At 40.6% G+C, this 15890-nt stretch overlaps 1 non-coding gene across 1 annotated transcript; it reads right to left on the bottom strand.

Moving 5' to 3' along the window:
- Positions 1-15396: 15396 nt before the first annotated feature.
- On the bottom strand, positions 15397-15561 carry LOC134346056 (U1 spliceosomal RNA). Its single transcript, XR_010017817.1, has one exon. It is a non-coding gene; the product is annotated as a U1 spliceosomal RNA (small nuclear RNA).
- Between the last annotated feature and the right edge of the window lie 329 nt (positions 15562-15890).

Genomic DNA, 15890 nt, shown 5'->3' with positions numbered 1-15890 from the left:
GTAACTTGGTTGGCATGGACATGGTGTGTCAAAAGGGCCAGTTTCAGTGCTGTTTGACTCTATGAATCCATGATAAAAGATGTTATAACAGTAGATTATATCAACACCAATGCCTAATTTGGCTTTCATTGAGATCACTTGGCCTGAATCTCAACTCAGACTTGGACTAAAGGGCCGAATTCCAGAGGTGAGGTGAGAGGGATTGCCCTTAATATTTAAACAGCATTTGTTCAAATGTGGTGTCTAACAACCTGGTAAAACTGATGGCAATGGGATCAAAGAGGGAGCATGAGAGTACCTGCTTAACCACCTCCTCGGGCAGTGCACTCCAGATTCCAAACTGCTTTAAGGACAATCCCTTCTCCCAAGACATTGCAGGAGAAATTCACCAGAGCAGTGTTCCAGACTCGTCCTCAGCTATGTCATCAATGACCTTCCCTCTGTCAAGGGTGGAGTTATTCCCTGAAAATTTAAAAATATTCAATCTCTTTTGCAGCTTCTCAGTAAAAGAAAAAGTCCATACAGTAAGATCTTATCAACATCCTGGAATGGGCATATATGTGGCAAATACACCACAAAATTTACACCACAAAAAGCCAGGAAGATTTTATCTCATACAAGAGAGACATGACCTTCAATGCCATTACCATTGCCAATACCACAACTATCAACATCCTAAGGGTCACCACTGACCAGAAACTCAGGGGGACCAGCCACAGAGACATTGTGACTATAAGACAAAGTTAGTGCTAATCTGCAGAAAGCAACTCCCCTCCTGACACCTCAAGCTCGTCCACCATCTACAAGGCACAGATCAGGAATGGTTACCTGTACAGAGTGTACCACTCTCCAAAACTCAGCAGCGTTCAGGATAAAACAGCCCACTCAGTTGGTAACTCATTCACCAACACCTCTTACATTTCTCTCTTCTTCCCCCTCCCATTGGACAGAAAATGCGAAAACCTGGAAGTACATATCACCAGGCTCAAGGACTGCTTCTATCCTGCTGCTGTAATGCTATTGAATGGTCCACCAGTGTGATAAAACAGAATCTTGATGTCACATTCTGCCTCATTATGGCCTTCCACCATATTGTCTACCCACACTGCACTGTCTCTGCACCTGTAACACTATATTCTGCATTCTGTTATTGTTTTCCATTGTACTAAAACTGATGTGATCAAATGATCTCTATGAATGGCTTGTAAAACTAAGTTTTTCATTGGACTTTGATATACACAGTATAACAATAATAAAACAATTTACCAATTTATACCGAACATGTTTCGAAAACATACCTTGAGTGAAGACTTGCCACTTTGTTAGTATTAGTGATAGGTCAGGAGATAGCATTCTCAATTCTGTATCACATGCAAAATGAGTGCTCCTTTTGCAAAGTGCTGACATATTTCACACCGGGTATATGTACTCTCCACCTTGCAAAAGATGCGGGTGATACTGATGTAGATTTATATTTTTTGTACAACCAATATCAGGGAAACAGATAAAAGAATACAGCCCAAGTGCTGGGAAAGGGGGTGAGTGTAGATATAGAACAACACACAAATGAGCTGGAGGAACTCAGTTGATCAGGCAGCTCTATGTCCTCCCCAGTCCTGATGAAGGGTCTCGACTTGAAGTGTTCACTGTTCATTTCCTTCCATAGGCGCTGCCTGAGCCCCTGAGTTCCTTCAGCTTCTTTGTGTACTGCTCCAGATTTCCAGCATTTCGCATGTCTCTCCAGTATAGTTGTGTACCTGATGGTTGGCCTGGATAAGGTGGGCAGAAGGCCATATTTCCATGCTCTATGACTCCACAGTTCTGCTTTATTTTGTTTATTCTTGTTTTGAGGAACTTTTTATGCCAAAATTGGCTGCTTCATTTTCCTACTTAATGATGGTGTTAACAAGGAACATGGGTGTCCACCTTCATCTGGAATACTGGGAAGTTTGCACATACTACCCAATTTTGCTATACTCTCTATCATTTACATATTGACAGTTCAGAACAAACTCTGCACCAATAATCTGAAACGGATGAAGGTGCCATTAAAACTGAGGCCAAGGGGGTTGTAAAAAAAATCCAAGCTCTTTATTGATAGGCAGATATGTAATTAGACAGACTAAAGCAAAGCTCTAAAATTTAAAAGGCTGTTAATTGATCAATGAAGTGGGCAGATGGAGACAGGAAATGGAAGCCCATGTGGGAGATGTAAAGCCCACTATCATCCTGTCTCCAGTCTGTCATCAGGTAATTTGAGGCCATTGTCTGAACTTCACCCTGCTGTTAATGATGTACTCAAACAACAACTGCTTTTAATGACATTGTACCTTTATTTTGCAAGTGTTCCACAATATGTTAAGGAGACATGCCAAGACACTTCAGGCAAAATCTAAAAAGTGAGCAAAATGTAATGGACCATATTTTAAGGAGCATCTTAAAGATTGGAAGTAGCGGGGAGAGGTATTGGGATGGAATTCCAAAGCCTGGGGCACTGGTAGCTTAGGGGATGGCTGTCAGTAGCGGATCAGGAAGTACAAGAAGGTCAAGAGACTGGAATTGGAGGAGGGTAGAGATCAAAGGGGTCAGAGGACTGGGAAGGATAGGTAGCGCAAGGCCATGGAAAGATGAGAGAAGAAAGAAATGCTACTTTACTATGGGGTAAATGCAATGGGAAGATGGAGCAGTGTGAGATGGACAATGGGTTAGCAGAAACTTTGAAACCAAAACTTACAGAGAGTAGAATAAAGGAAGCTGGAGCGGATGTATTGGACTAGGCAAGAGGTACCTGAGCCAAGGGTGGGACAGATTCGGGTGATGTTTTAGAGATGGAATTTCAGCAATGCTGGGGATACATGATCTGAAGCTTATCTCTGGGGGAATGGCCCCAAGGTTGTGAGCTGATTCATTCTCAGAGAGGGAACAGGCCAAGGTGTGACGTTGGCAGCAAGGGAATATTGTCTATAATGAAGACATACGATTGGCACCTACTCATCAGGACTAGCATTCTGAAACTCAGTACTCGGTAATTTCCTCCACCAATTCCACCCTCTTGCCAGACTTCCTTCACTCACCAATTACTATTGTGTTGCCAAGGCTCTGGAGTTCCCCCCTAAATATGACTGATTTCTCCCTTTTCATCTTCTAAGATGCTTCTTAAAACCTTCTTGAATCAGGCATTTTTTCACCTGTTCTAATTACTCTCTGTGCTGAAGGCCCCGAAATTGTTTTAATGTGTGCCTGCATGGCATACGTCCGTGAAAGGCAATATCCAAGTTTTAGAGTTATGCAATGAAATAAAGTTTAAAGAGGAGGGATGAACTCTCCCAGATCTTCCATCCCACCCACAAATGATAAACTACAGATTACCACTGGTTGATCTCCACATAAGTGACTGCATCATGGTCATCCTTACAATGGGAGGCTGATGCTAGAGGCAAAGAAACAAGCAAGCAAAAACAATGTGTTCAAAAGCGAGAAGGACAGTTGATGGAACTTTTTATGCTGTTAATCAAAGAACATTGATATAAACTATCTGTCCAAAAAAAGGTGGGATGATTATATCTTGTTAATGCGCTGAACTTTTACAGTCTGCAATGAATTATTTACAAGAGAGGAGGACAATCTCAATAAAGAACATATAAAGGGAGATGAATGAAAAGGAAAAGAGAAAAGGTATTTGGAGTGGGACTGCTTGGGAATTTTTGCTGGTGAAGATCTGGCAAAGAGCAGACCAAATTTCTGAGCTTTATTGTTCAACGTAAGGAGTTTTAAAATCAATTGGAAGTAGCCAAGGACAGCTGATAATCCTGAGCCAACTCTCTGGTGGATGGGAGTGCACAAATTGTTGGCTGGATGATGGTGGGATTATTGATCTACACTATTCTTATATTAATTTGATATTTTATTTCCCCTGCATTTTTGTCAACCCTTCCAGTTTCTACCACTCACTTCAACATTAAGGAGAATTTCCAGTGGCTGATTAAACTACCAACCCACAAGTCTATTGGAGGTTAAGTTTAAAGCCAGATCTGTGATACTGTGAGGAAGCAGCTCTGCTGACGTACCTTTGTACTGGTTTTTACAGTACCTTTGTACTGTACATCCACACTATTCCTAATTACGGCTCTTGGTCCAAAGCTGTCTATACCCTCAATACCTTTGCAATTCAAGTTCTCATCCAGCTGCTTCTTAAATGTTGAGAGAGTCTCTTCCTGCACCACTTTGTGTGTTCTGATTACGACTGCTCTCTGGGTGAAAACATTCTTCTTGAGGCTCTCTCTAAATTTTACATTAATCACCCTTCCAACCTCCTCTGATCTTAAATATTTCTGCCACAGGAAAACATTCCTTACCACCCACTCTCTCTGAGCAAATTTGCTTAAGGAATGAATACTTCCTGGATCACAGGTGGAACTCCTGCGGGTCTAGGCAATAAGCAGAGCAATTCCTCCTAGCAACTCCACTAATGTTGATCCTTCAGGCATCAACTGTTTTCCTTTGTTTCCTTTCTAAAGCACCAATACAAAGAGGAATAAAGGCCATAGGTTTATAACAAGCAAACAGATTGCCTGCTCCAAGGTGTCACCTCACAAGTTATAATTCTTGTGTTGTGGCTATGCCAGTGTAGTGAGCAATTCTGTTAGCTTTGGAAACTGTTCGTCAGTATTTTCAAGGGTGTTGATGAGTATATTGCCAGCTGGGGTTCACGAGGTTGCCAACACAAACAGCTCTTGGGTGTTGCGATGAAATGGCCAAAAAATGGAGTGCAGAAAGAAGCACACTTAATTCATTGCTCACTTTTACTATTTGCCTCATTGCTTCCAACTGAAAGAAAGTGAAATTCATGGTTCTGTCTCTGCAGGAAGTAAGGGAATGCTGATGTATTCCTCTCAGCAAGGGGCAATAAATCTAAGATCGTCACTAATAAATCCAACAGGCAATGCAAGAAAAAGACCTCCATTCTGTGAACGTGGAACTCAGTCTCACAAGAATGGCTGAGACAAATAGTAAATAGTTCTCTTATTTTTTTGTGGAGGTTGGGTATCTCTGAAGCCAACCTTTAATGCATATCCTTTGTTGCTCATGAACTCTGGCAGTCAAAGAGTCAGAGAGTCACAGCACAGAAACAGGTCCTTTGACCCACCAAGACTGTGCGGGCTATCAAACGTACATTTGCCAATTTGCAATAGCTAATTAACCTATCAATCCCTTCATTTTGCACATACCATCCTGAAAACACATGCTACCAGGCTCGAGGACACCTTTCATCCTACTGCTATAAGACTATTGAGTGGCTTCCTAGTATGATAAGGTGGACTCTTGGCCACCCATTCTACCTGATTCTGGCCTTGTACCTTATTGTCTGCTTGCACCGCATGCTCTCTATAATTGTAACACTTTATTCTGCATTCTGTCATTTCTCCCCCCTGTAATGCTTTAATGCACAGTTGTAATGAAATCGACTGTATGTAAAACAATGTTTTTTTTCACAGAACTTCAGCACATAGGACAGTAAAAACTAATTTACTAAATGTTGGGACATAGGAGGAAACTGGAGCATCTGGGGAAGCCTATGGGAGAATGTATAAGCATTGTACATGTGTCAATCCAAATGCCAGACTGCGTAGAGATGGTATAGTTGCTTCCTTCTGGGACATTAGTGAACTCATCAGGTTCTTCTTAAACAATCTAATTCTTTCCAGGCCAATGTTACTACTAGTGGCTTTATAATCCCAGATTTATGGGATTTGATCAGGAGGTTATTTTATGTTTCTAAGGGAATTGGTGGATTTCTAAGGGAACTGGTAGAATTAATACTATTTCTACTGGTTGGAGCACCAGAACCGTAAGGACAGAGCCTAAAATTTAGATTCAGGCACTTTAGCAGTTGACAGGAAGTGCTTCTACATTTCAATTCTTAATATTAAATCTGCAATAATAACTTTCTGATAACTAAAATATTATGGGAAATGCAACATGGTGGTCTTGTCTTCCTGTGATAATATGATGTCAGGTTTACGAGACAGGTATTGCTCAGGATCAATATTTTGCATCAGTTGTTTTATTTTGATCGGAAGAAAAGAAATTAAGGGATGGAGGGAGTATGTAAGAGGGCAGGACAGGGAGGGATTGATGGTAACAGACTATCTGTGAGCTTGCTTGGATTAAGTTATCCCAGCTCGTAAACCATTCCCTAGGCACAAGAAAGTTGATGCAAGAGCCCCACCTCAATTCATTGCAAGCTTTGTGCAAGGAATGATACAACAAAAATCAATGATGACATACTCTCTCAACAAAAACAGTCTGATCTGACCACCTGAATCCCCTGTGGATGGGGATGCAATAAGGAGATCGAATGAAGTTGACAGAAAGAGAGTAGAAGGCTGACAAATTGCCTTTGTTGTTGAGTGTAGCACCAGACTAGCATTCTGTACACACCTATCATGTCTTGGAGGCTCCCAGGAGACTTTGCAAAAATAATGATGCTTATAAATATTAATCTAATAGACCTAAGAAACAATCGGTGGATCCATGAAAAACCTGAGCTATATCAGACTGTACAGTCCATTAGAGCATTGCATGCAACAACATTCAAACTTTTGAAGTGATACTTAATGGTTGTGCCAATGCCTCAGGAGCTTATGACATTAAGAGGATGGACGATTTACTTAATGGAAGCATTATTGATGAAATGCCTTCATAGTCATAGCTAGTAATTAGCTCTTTAGCAAATTATTGGAGGTAGGAATAATAAATCAAGGATTTGGTCTCGCAGACAAGGTTCTTTTTATCACAGGTTTTCTTTCATGATACTGAATCAGTAAACCTCCAAATGACTTTATACACTTTATGTCACAAGGCTTTTATAACTGCAGGTTAATTCTAGATAATGCCTGGGTTCAAAAACTCAATACAGTCTCATAGATTTAATGTCAGAAAGCTCTCAGCAGCCATAAGTTGTCTTTTGAATGCCACTCGGTAACATTGCATTTAAAAGGCCAAAATAAGCTTAGCTTTCATGGTACAAGGTAGTGGGAACCAGCTTGTTATTTTAAACATTACTATTGTGACAGTCACTTCATAAATCTTGGCACTCTCCCTCTGGGCAGCGCTAGTTAAAATCAGATTTGCTCTCTTATGGGCACAGAACAGATTGAACGCAGCTCTAATTGAGCTGTAGAATAATACACAGTGCGCTGCATTGTAGAGCAATTCAATCCTTAGATTATGTTTTGGGATTTCTGGCAATAACAATAATTTGTTTTCACCTAAGTCTTACTATTATGGCAAAATATACCAAGATAACCCACATTATCAGACACAAAGATGAAATCTGGTCACATTAGGATATATTAGGATAAAGACTAGAAACTGTGAGAGAGATTGGTTTAAGAGAGGAAATATTGTAGCGAAGTGGACTTGGTTTGAGAGGGAATTTGGAAACGTAGAGCCTTAACAGGTGAGTGTAAAGACTGCCTCAAATGTCTGCCTGTCCTTTTTTAAATATAGTGACCAAGAACAGAAATGGCATCTTAAAACTGGACATTCATGATGGACTCTGGACCATCCACATCAGCAGAAATTAAACCTACCACAATCTGTAACCTCATGGCCTGGCACATGAGGTTACAGGCATTGAGTATTGAGTGAAGCTGTAACTCATGACTATTCATGTGTTAAACAGTGAAAGCAGCATGCAATAAATAGTTAGGAATTTCATAACTAACTGGTAAGGTCAAAGCTCTGCACGTCAAGTCTATTTATATGCACAAGAATGGTGAGGTACAGGTACAATCACAAACGTTCTTGCAGCAGCATCACTGGCTCATACCTACAGACAACAACACACTGAACATACGTTATACATAAATTATATGAGGCAGTGAAGGAAAAAATGTGCAAAATAAAACAATAGTGCAAATAAAAGCAGAGGTAAGTCCATGCTGGCACAAGAGTGTTTAGGTAGGATTAGGATTGTGCAAGTCAGTTCAAGAACCCGATGGGTGGAGGAAAGTAGCTGTGTCTAAACCTGGTGGTGTGGGAATTCAAGCTTTCGTGTGTCCTTCCCAATGGTAGAAATGAGAAGCATGACCTAGATGGATGCATTTTTACTTCTGTCCAGCTTATACTGATAGCTGACACTTAAACTGTTCTTGGGAAGAGGAGGCTCCAAAAAACATCCCCATCCTTAATGCTGGTGAGACCTGATCCAGTTACCAGAAATAAGGGTGAAATATTTACAGCTACTTTCTGCCAGAAGTGGCAGTAAATGATCCATCTTGACTTCTTGCAGAGATGCCCACCATCACAGAAGCCTACCTTCAGTTAATTTGCTTCTCTCTGTTGATCCTAAGAGATCACTGAGAGCACTGGATACATCAAAGGTTCATGGGACTAGTTCCATATCTCAGCTATAGTACTTTGGACCTGTCCACCATAATTGACCATATCTCTGGACAATCTGTTCCAGTGTGATTACATCTACTTGACAATGTAAAATATTGCTAAGGTGGGTCTATTCACAAAAGTGAGAAAATCCAGTCTGGCTAATTCCCATCCAATCAGTTTACTCTCAATCATCGGCAGCGTGATGGAAGCTATTACTCACAGAGCTACCAAGAGGCACTTGCCATCACATGCACACAGATGCCCAATCTGGGCTTTACTGGGACATCTCCTCTCATCACATCTTTGATAAAAAATCTGAAAGTCAGGGATGAGATGAGAGTGAATGCCTTTACTGTCAAGGCGGCAGTTGACCAAGTGAGACATGGAGGAAACTTGGTAAAACCAATTTCAATGGGAATGAAGGAGAAAGCAATCCAATGGCTGTGGTCATGCCTCGCACAATGAGAGATAGCCATGATTATGGGAGGTTAATAAACAGTGATGTCTGCAGTTTGTGAAATGTTCGAAGTTATTTGCAGCTCCTTAGTAAATGGGCAACTCCATGTCTACATGCAGCAAGATCTAAACAACGTTCATCATGGGCTGATTAACAACATTCATGACCCAAAAGCATCTGTCAATGACCATCTCCAACAGGAGCATCTGGCCATCTATCCTTGACATTCAATAACATTACCATGAGTGAATCTCCCACCATCAGTACACTGGAGGTGAAAATTGACTGAACACTCAGTGGCAGTTCTGCACTGATTCTGCAGTGGCACAGCAGGTAGTGCTATTGCTTCACAGCTCCAGCTGTCTGGGTGCAATTCTGACCTCTGGTGCTACATGTAAATTTAGAGATACAAGTACAGTGGGTTCAAGAACATTACTGGAAGTTTGAGAAATCGATGTTCACGCTATTAGTTTGGCGGCTACCCAAACAGAATATAAGGTGTTGTTCCTCCAACCTAAGTATGGCCTTATCACGACAGTAGAGGAGGGCATAGATGGACATATCGGAATGGGAATGGGAAGTGGAATTAAAATGGGTGGCCACTGGGACATATCTGGGCTTGAAACATCATCTGTGCTTTTTTCCATAGATGCTGCCTGGCCTACTGAGTTCCTCCAGCATTTTGTGTGTATTGCTCCGGTTTCCAGCATGTTCACTTGTTCGAAAGATAGGGCATTGAGTGAGCATCTATATTCTAAGTTTTAGATAATTCCACCTTGCTTAAAGTTTCACAAAGAACAACCATTTTTAATCATTACTCCAATCTCATTTGTAATTGAATGTTGTATTGATAAGAATTGTTCTATTTTAACTATACCAGATCTCCTGCATGAACATAATGCAAGTGGTATTGTTTTCCCAGAGACTGGCAAAATTTTTCCCTTCATTTATTTCTCCACCGCCCTTTTGCAAGTTCATGTTGAACTGATCCCAATTCCCTTTCAGGCACTGCCTCTGAGATCACAGCAGCTTGTTTGTTTTCAAACAGTTCCTTTCAATCTGGCCCTGAAGGGTCTTGAAGTACATCAGTCCCCTCCGGGCAAATGTGAGCTCCAGGGAGAAATTATAAAGCTCATTAAAAATTCCATTGTAAGCTACTCCTGATTAATAAATTTACAATGTGCAACAATTATTTGTTGCCTTTTACAGGGTATAGTGTATTGATCAACGATTTTCAGAGACTTGCTCTGGTTTGGTTTGATTTAATTCTGTGCTTGCTTCTGTAAATCTCAGTTAGCTTGCAAAGGCTGGGAATCATAAAGTGTCCTTCAAGACTGAGCTGAAGCAATGTGTTGTCAGGTACAGATGCATGTTAATGAAATCTGGACACCCCTAATGATTCGCCAGCAATGTCACTACAGAAAGTGGAAATCACAGATTCTGTGCCCTCATCATTCAACTAGTCAAGTGAGGAGTGTTGCAGGCAAGTTCAGCTCATCTATCACCAAAGGACACATCAAACCTAAGAAGCTCCGTTTCCATTGTTTTAATAAAGTGGTTACTTTTCCTTTAAAAGATATCCCTGCATGAAGGCAAAAGAAATAATTTTCTCAAAATCATACAATTGCTTTAGTTTTCTTATCAAATCGTCAGTATTATCATGTGGAATAAAACCAACAGCTTTTAAGGTTTGTGATCCCTTCTCCCATATTCTATAATATCACTGAAAACATTTTCTACTTATCAGGAAGAGAGTCGATGTAAAAAAAAGCAAGCAGTCAAAGAAAAGCAAACAGAAAGATAGGAAAAGCCAATTCTAGAGATACCTTTCTTATTTTAAGCATGCATTAAAGCATAACTGTCAGACAATATGATATCCAGTCAGGTCCTTTATAAACCCTTATCTTTGGACAAGTACCAACACCCTGCTTGCAACTCACCCCAATATAAGATCTTTATATAATATCTAAATTCTTTAATTGATTAAGAACTTCTATAAGCCTTGATAAAAGGTCTTGGCTGGAAACATATTTCCTGATCTGCTGATATCCCCCAGCACGTTGGGTGTGGTGTACTGCATTTATAAGGTATTCTTAAAAGTAAAGGTGCCCAAAGCATTCACAGGTGAGTAGAAACAACATTGATACCTGACCATTGTGGTAAATAATCAAGAGCTTAGTCAAGGGTTAAAGAAGCATCCCAACAGAAAGTAAACAGGCTGAAAGGTGAAGATTCAAGAGACAATTTTAGAGCTTTGAGCCAAGGCTACTGAAGTCATTGCACCAATGGTGGTGGGTAGTGGGCAGGTGTTTAAAATTGCTGAATTTAACCCAGATTGGCTGCTTGGATTACTTCTGAGTGCTCTGGTTTCACATCCCAAAGTAGTGAAGGCTGATAGGCCCACAGTAGATTGCCCCCAGCAGATGTTGATTGGGATTTGGGGAGAATAAAACAGGACTAGTGCAGGATTAGTGCAAATTTGTTTATTGGACCATGCAGGCACATTGGGCTAAAGGCCCTATTCCCAACTCTGTCACTCCATCTAGATCCCATTCGTCTGATGAAGGTTCCTGATGATGGGCCTTGGCCCAAAATGTCGATCTTTATTCTCCTCTACATACGCTACCTGATCTGCTGAGTTCTTCCAGCATTTTGTGTGTGTTACTCTCATTGGCCTGTAAACTGGAGGAGATACAGGAGCAGTGAGAGCGTGAGGCTATGGAAGGATATGAAAGCAAGGATGAGAATTTTAAAATCAAGGCATTGGTTTTAAATTAGGTTACCAAGCAGCGGATTTCTGAGTGAGTGAGACTTGAAGGTTAAGGTAATGAATGTGAAGGCTTGTATACAGGCTACGAGTAAGCAGATCTGTGTGGAGAGCATTGGAAAAGTCAAAATTGCACCATTATATTGATGATACAATGTATATTCGTATATTCATTATCAGAGTCTCCAAAGCAATTTTAGTGCTGTAAAAGTCAAAGCTGAGTTTATTGTCATATGTACAAGTACATTTATACACAGGTGCAATGAAACTCTTACATCCTCATCACAGCATATAAACAGCATGCATGAAAAAACATAAATTAAACACAGGATTATGAAATCTCTGGATTCTGCAATTTTCCTGTCATTGTGCACTGGAACAGAAATTGAGATTTTTTTGGTGCACAAGTGCTTCAGTTTAGTGTTTCAATATGGCTGTTTGCACATAAACCCAGTGTATAAGTCAAAAGCACAAATGTGTTATTCTCTTGAGTAAACTATTGGCTATTGTTCTCAATACCATTAACCATGCTTTGAAGGAAAATGTAGATGAGCTCTTCATTCACTTCAAAGCAAAGCATGCACTTTCAAAATTAAAAAAAATATTGAAATAATTGGCACACATTTGGAATAAAATCACATTATTTTCTTGAGTTAAAGGAGATTAGCTGCCTTGAGGCTGAAGCCTATAGAAAGAAATTAGCTTTCTTATTTATCCTCTGAAATAGGTCTTTTCTGATGGTTCTCTGTCACACACTGCTGTACACATGATTGTTTATTAATGTGCTGAATAGACTTGTGCCTCATTTTACACTCTTCAATGAAGAAATAAAATAATGCTTTGAATTGTGAGACAAGTCGGCAGAGAGTCATAGGACTGTATGGGAAAATTAATACTATTATGCATCATCATATATCCATTTAGTTCTCAACAATAATCAGATATTTTGCCATTCTAAAATCATTTCCTCTGCTAATTTGAATAGCCTGAATACTTCTACATGTACCGCTGGGTGTTCAGCAAGTTAACTGAAGGTCATTTTGCCTCAGGAAGAAATGCTATAGCCCAGAGTGGCCCAGTGGCACAGCTGTAGTGACCCGAGTTTGATCCTGACCTCAAGTGTAACCTGTGTTCTCGTTTCTGCACCCTTCCTTTTCAGTTCTAATGTAGGGCCTCGGCCTGAATCATCATCAGTTTATTCATCTCAGTAGATGCTGTCTGACTTGCTGAGTTCCTCCAGCACTTCAAATGTGTTGCTCAAGATTTCCATCATCTGCAGAACCTCTTGTGTTTATGATTGGATCTGGGGAAGTGCAAGACACCAGAACTGAAAGGAATACTGATATTGGATGCTGCAATGACATACTGGATGCTGTGGTAGGGAACATCAGACAAAGGAGAGTCTTAAAAGAAGGTTACAACTCTTCAATCATTAGAGAGTATTAGCCAGAAAGACAAGCTAGATAGACTTGCATTGTTTTCTCCGGAACATCAAAAGCTGAGGGGAGACCTGATGGAAGTTTGTAAAAATTATGAGTTGCATAAGTAGGGCAGGCATTCAGAATCTTTTTTTCCAGAGCAGTAATACAAAATACCAGAGAGCGTAGCTTTAAGCTGAAATAGAAAGACTAAGGGAGATACGTTGGGCAAGATTTTTACATGGAGCTGCTTGGAACATGCTGCCAGAAGTGTTGGTGGAACAGTGATGTTTAAGAAGTGTTTAAGCAGCACTTAGACAAACTAAGGATGGAGGGATATGGATCTTATACAGACAGATGGGAGTAGTTTCATTTGGCATTGATTGTCAGCACAAATGTGTGGGCAGAATGGCCTTTTCCTGTGCTGTATTGTTCTATGTTCTGTTGTTCCATGTTCTCTTCAAATATTTGAACATTCAATTGTCTGAATAGCCTTGAAAGTGTGAAGGAATGTTCTTCATTGTCATTATTCCATATTCTAACAATATACAACAAATGGTACAACACAGTACAGACTCTAAGGCCCACAATGTTGTGCTGTCCTTTTAACCTATACCCTATCAATCTGACGCTCTAACATAGCCTTGCTTTTACAAAGTTCAAAGTTAAAAGAAAATTTATTTTCAAAGTACATTATATGTCACCAATACAACCCTGAGACTCTTCCTTGCAGACATACTCAATAACTCCATAATAGAATTGATCAAAGACCACACCAACTGAGTGTTTAACCAATGTGCAAAAGACAACATACTGGGGAAAATACAAAAAGAAGTAAATAATAATAATAAATAAGTAAACAATAACTATCAAGAACATGAGATGAAGAGTCCATGAAAGTGAGTCCATAGGTTCTAGAAATACTTCAGTGATGGGGCAAGTGAAGTTGAGTGAAGTTATCCCCTTTGGTTCAAGAGCCTGATAGTTGAGGGGTAGTAACTGTTCCTGAACCTGGTGGTGTAAGTCCTGAGTCTCCCGTACCTTCTTCCTGATGGCAGCAGTGAGAAGAGAGCATGACTCGGGTGGCAGGGGTCCCTGATGATAGATGCTGCTTTCCTGTTTCAACACTTTGTGTAGATGTGCTCAATGGTGGGGATTGCTTTACCTGTGATGGACTGGGTTCACATCCATAATTTTCAGTAGGATTTTCCATTCAAGGGCATTGGTGTTTCCATACCAGGCTGTGATGCACATACAGAGGTTTGTCAAAGTTTTAGATGCCATGTCAAATCTTTGCCAACTACGGAAATAGAAACAGTGCCATGCTTTCTTTGTACTTGCGCTTAATTGCTGGGCCCAGGACAGGTCCTCTGAAAAGATAACAGTGAAGTTGCTGACCCTCTCCACCTCTGAGACCCAGTGAGGACCACCAGCCTCCTTTGGCTGAAGTCAAAAATCAGCTCCTTGGTCTTGCTGACATTGAATAAGAAGTTGTTGTAGCAACGCTCAGGCAGATTTTCAATCTCCCTCTTATATGCTGATTTGTTTCTACCTTTGATTCGGCCTATAATGGCGGTGTCTTCCGCAAACTTGAATATGGCATTGGAGCTATGGTTAGACACACAGTTATAAGTGTCCCTATCACCTATGTTTCTGCTTCCGAGTCTCTTAAGTGACATTTAAAAGGCATTAAATGTTTTTAATGTATCTGCCTCTGCCAAGACCCATGGCAGTATGGTCCATGCATCCACCACTCGCGGTGTGAAAAAACTTATCTCTGTCAACCCCCAATATTTTCTTAATTATGTCCTCTCTTATTAGCCATTGCTGTCATGGGAAAAGGGTATACTGGCAATCTACTCTATCTATGCCTCTCACCTCTATCAAGTCATCTCTCGTCTTGCTTCACTCCAAAGAGAAAAACACTAGATCAATATTTCCTCATAAGACATGCTCTCTAATCCAGGATGCACCCTGTTAAATCTCACCTGCACCCTCTCTAAATCTTCCTTGTCCTTTCTATAATGAAGTGACCAGAACTGAACACAATGCTCCAACTGTTGATCTAACCAGAGCTTTATAAAGCTGCTCATTACCTCATGGCACCTGAACTCAATTCCCCAATTACTGAAGCCCGACACACTATACATCTTCTTCACCAGCCTATGAGCTTGCGGGAAACTTTGAGGGATCTATGGACATGGACCCCAAGGTGCCTCGGTTCCTCCATACTGCTAGGAATCTTCCCACTAACTGTGTACTCTGCTTTCAAGTTCGACCTTCCAAAGTGTCTCACTTCTCTCTTCTTTGGATTGAACTCCAGCTCCTATTTCTCAGCCCAGTTCTGCATCCTATTCATGTCTCTGAGTAGAGCGTGAATACATTTTCTCACTACTACAAATTACACAGTCATGTATCCCACATTTAGGGATAGGTCAGGGGTTGGTACATCCAAAGTGCATTGGAATAGCCTCATCCTGAAACCTTGGCCCTGTTATTCACCGACGGTCCCCTGCCAGGTACTGTAGGTATAACATTTTTTACCAAAAGCTGAGTTGGAGCTGGCTAGATGAATTTCACAACGAGAGGTATTTTATAATATCTGAATGAATAATAAAGAATTTGTCCTTGTACTTGTATTATGCCACTGGCAATGACCCTAGAACAGTAGAACAAACTGAAACCATTTCAATGCAACAAAGCAGCTCCCAGGCAGAGAAAGGAAGTACAGCACTACAAGGTAAAATGACATGTGATACAAATAGCAAGGGAAATTGCATTGAGATCTCTGAACACTGTTTCTTTTGAAGACAAAAAAAAGTGTTTCTGAACCACTGTGCCAGTGGACATGCAGTCC

Source organism: Mobula hypostoma, chromosome 4, assembly GCF_963921235.1.
Source record: "Mobula hypostoma chromosome 4, sMobHyp1.1, whole genome shotgun sequence".
In the NCBI taxonomy this organism is placed as follows: Eukaryota; Metazoa; Chordata; class Chondrichthyes; order Myliobatiformes; family Myliobatidae; genus Mobula; species Mobula hypostoma.
Note: the sequence above shows the minus strand (reverse complement) of the source record. Positions and strands in the feature narration are given on the sequence as shown.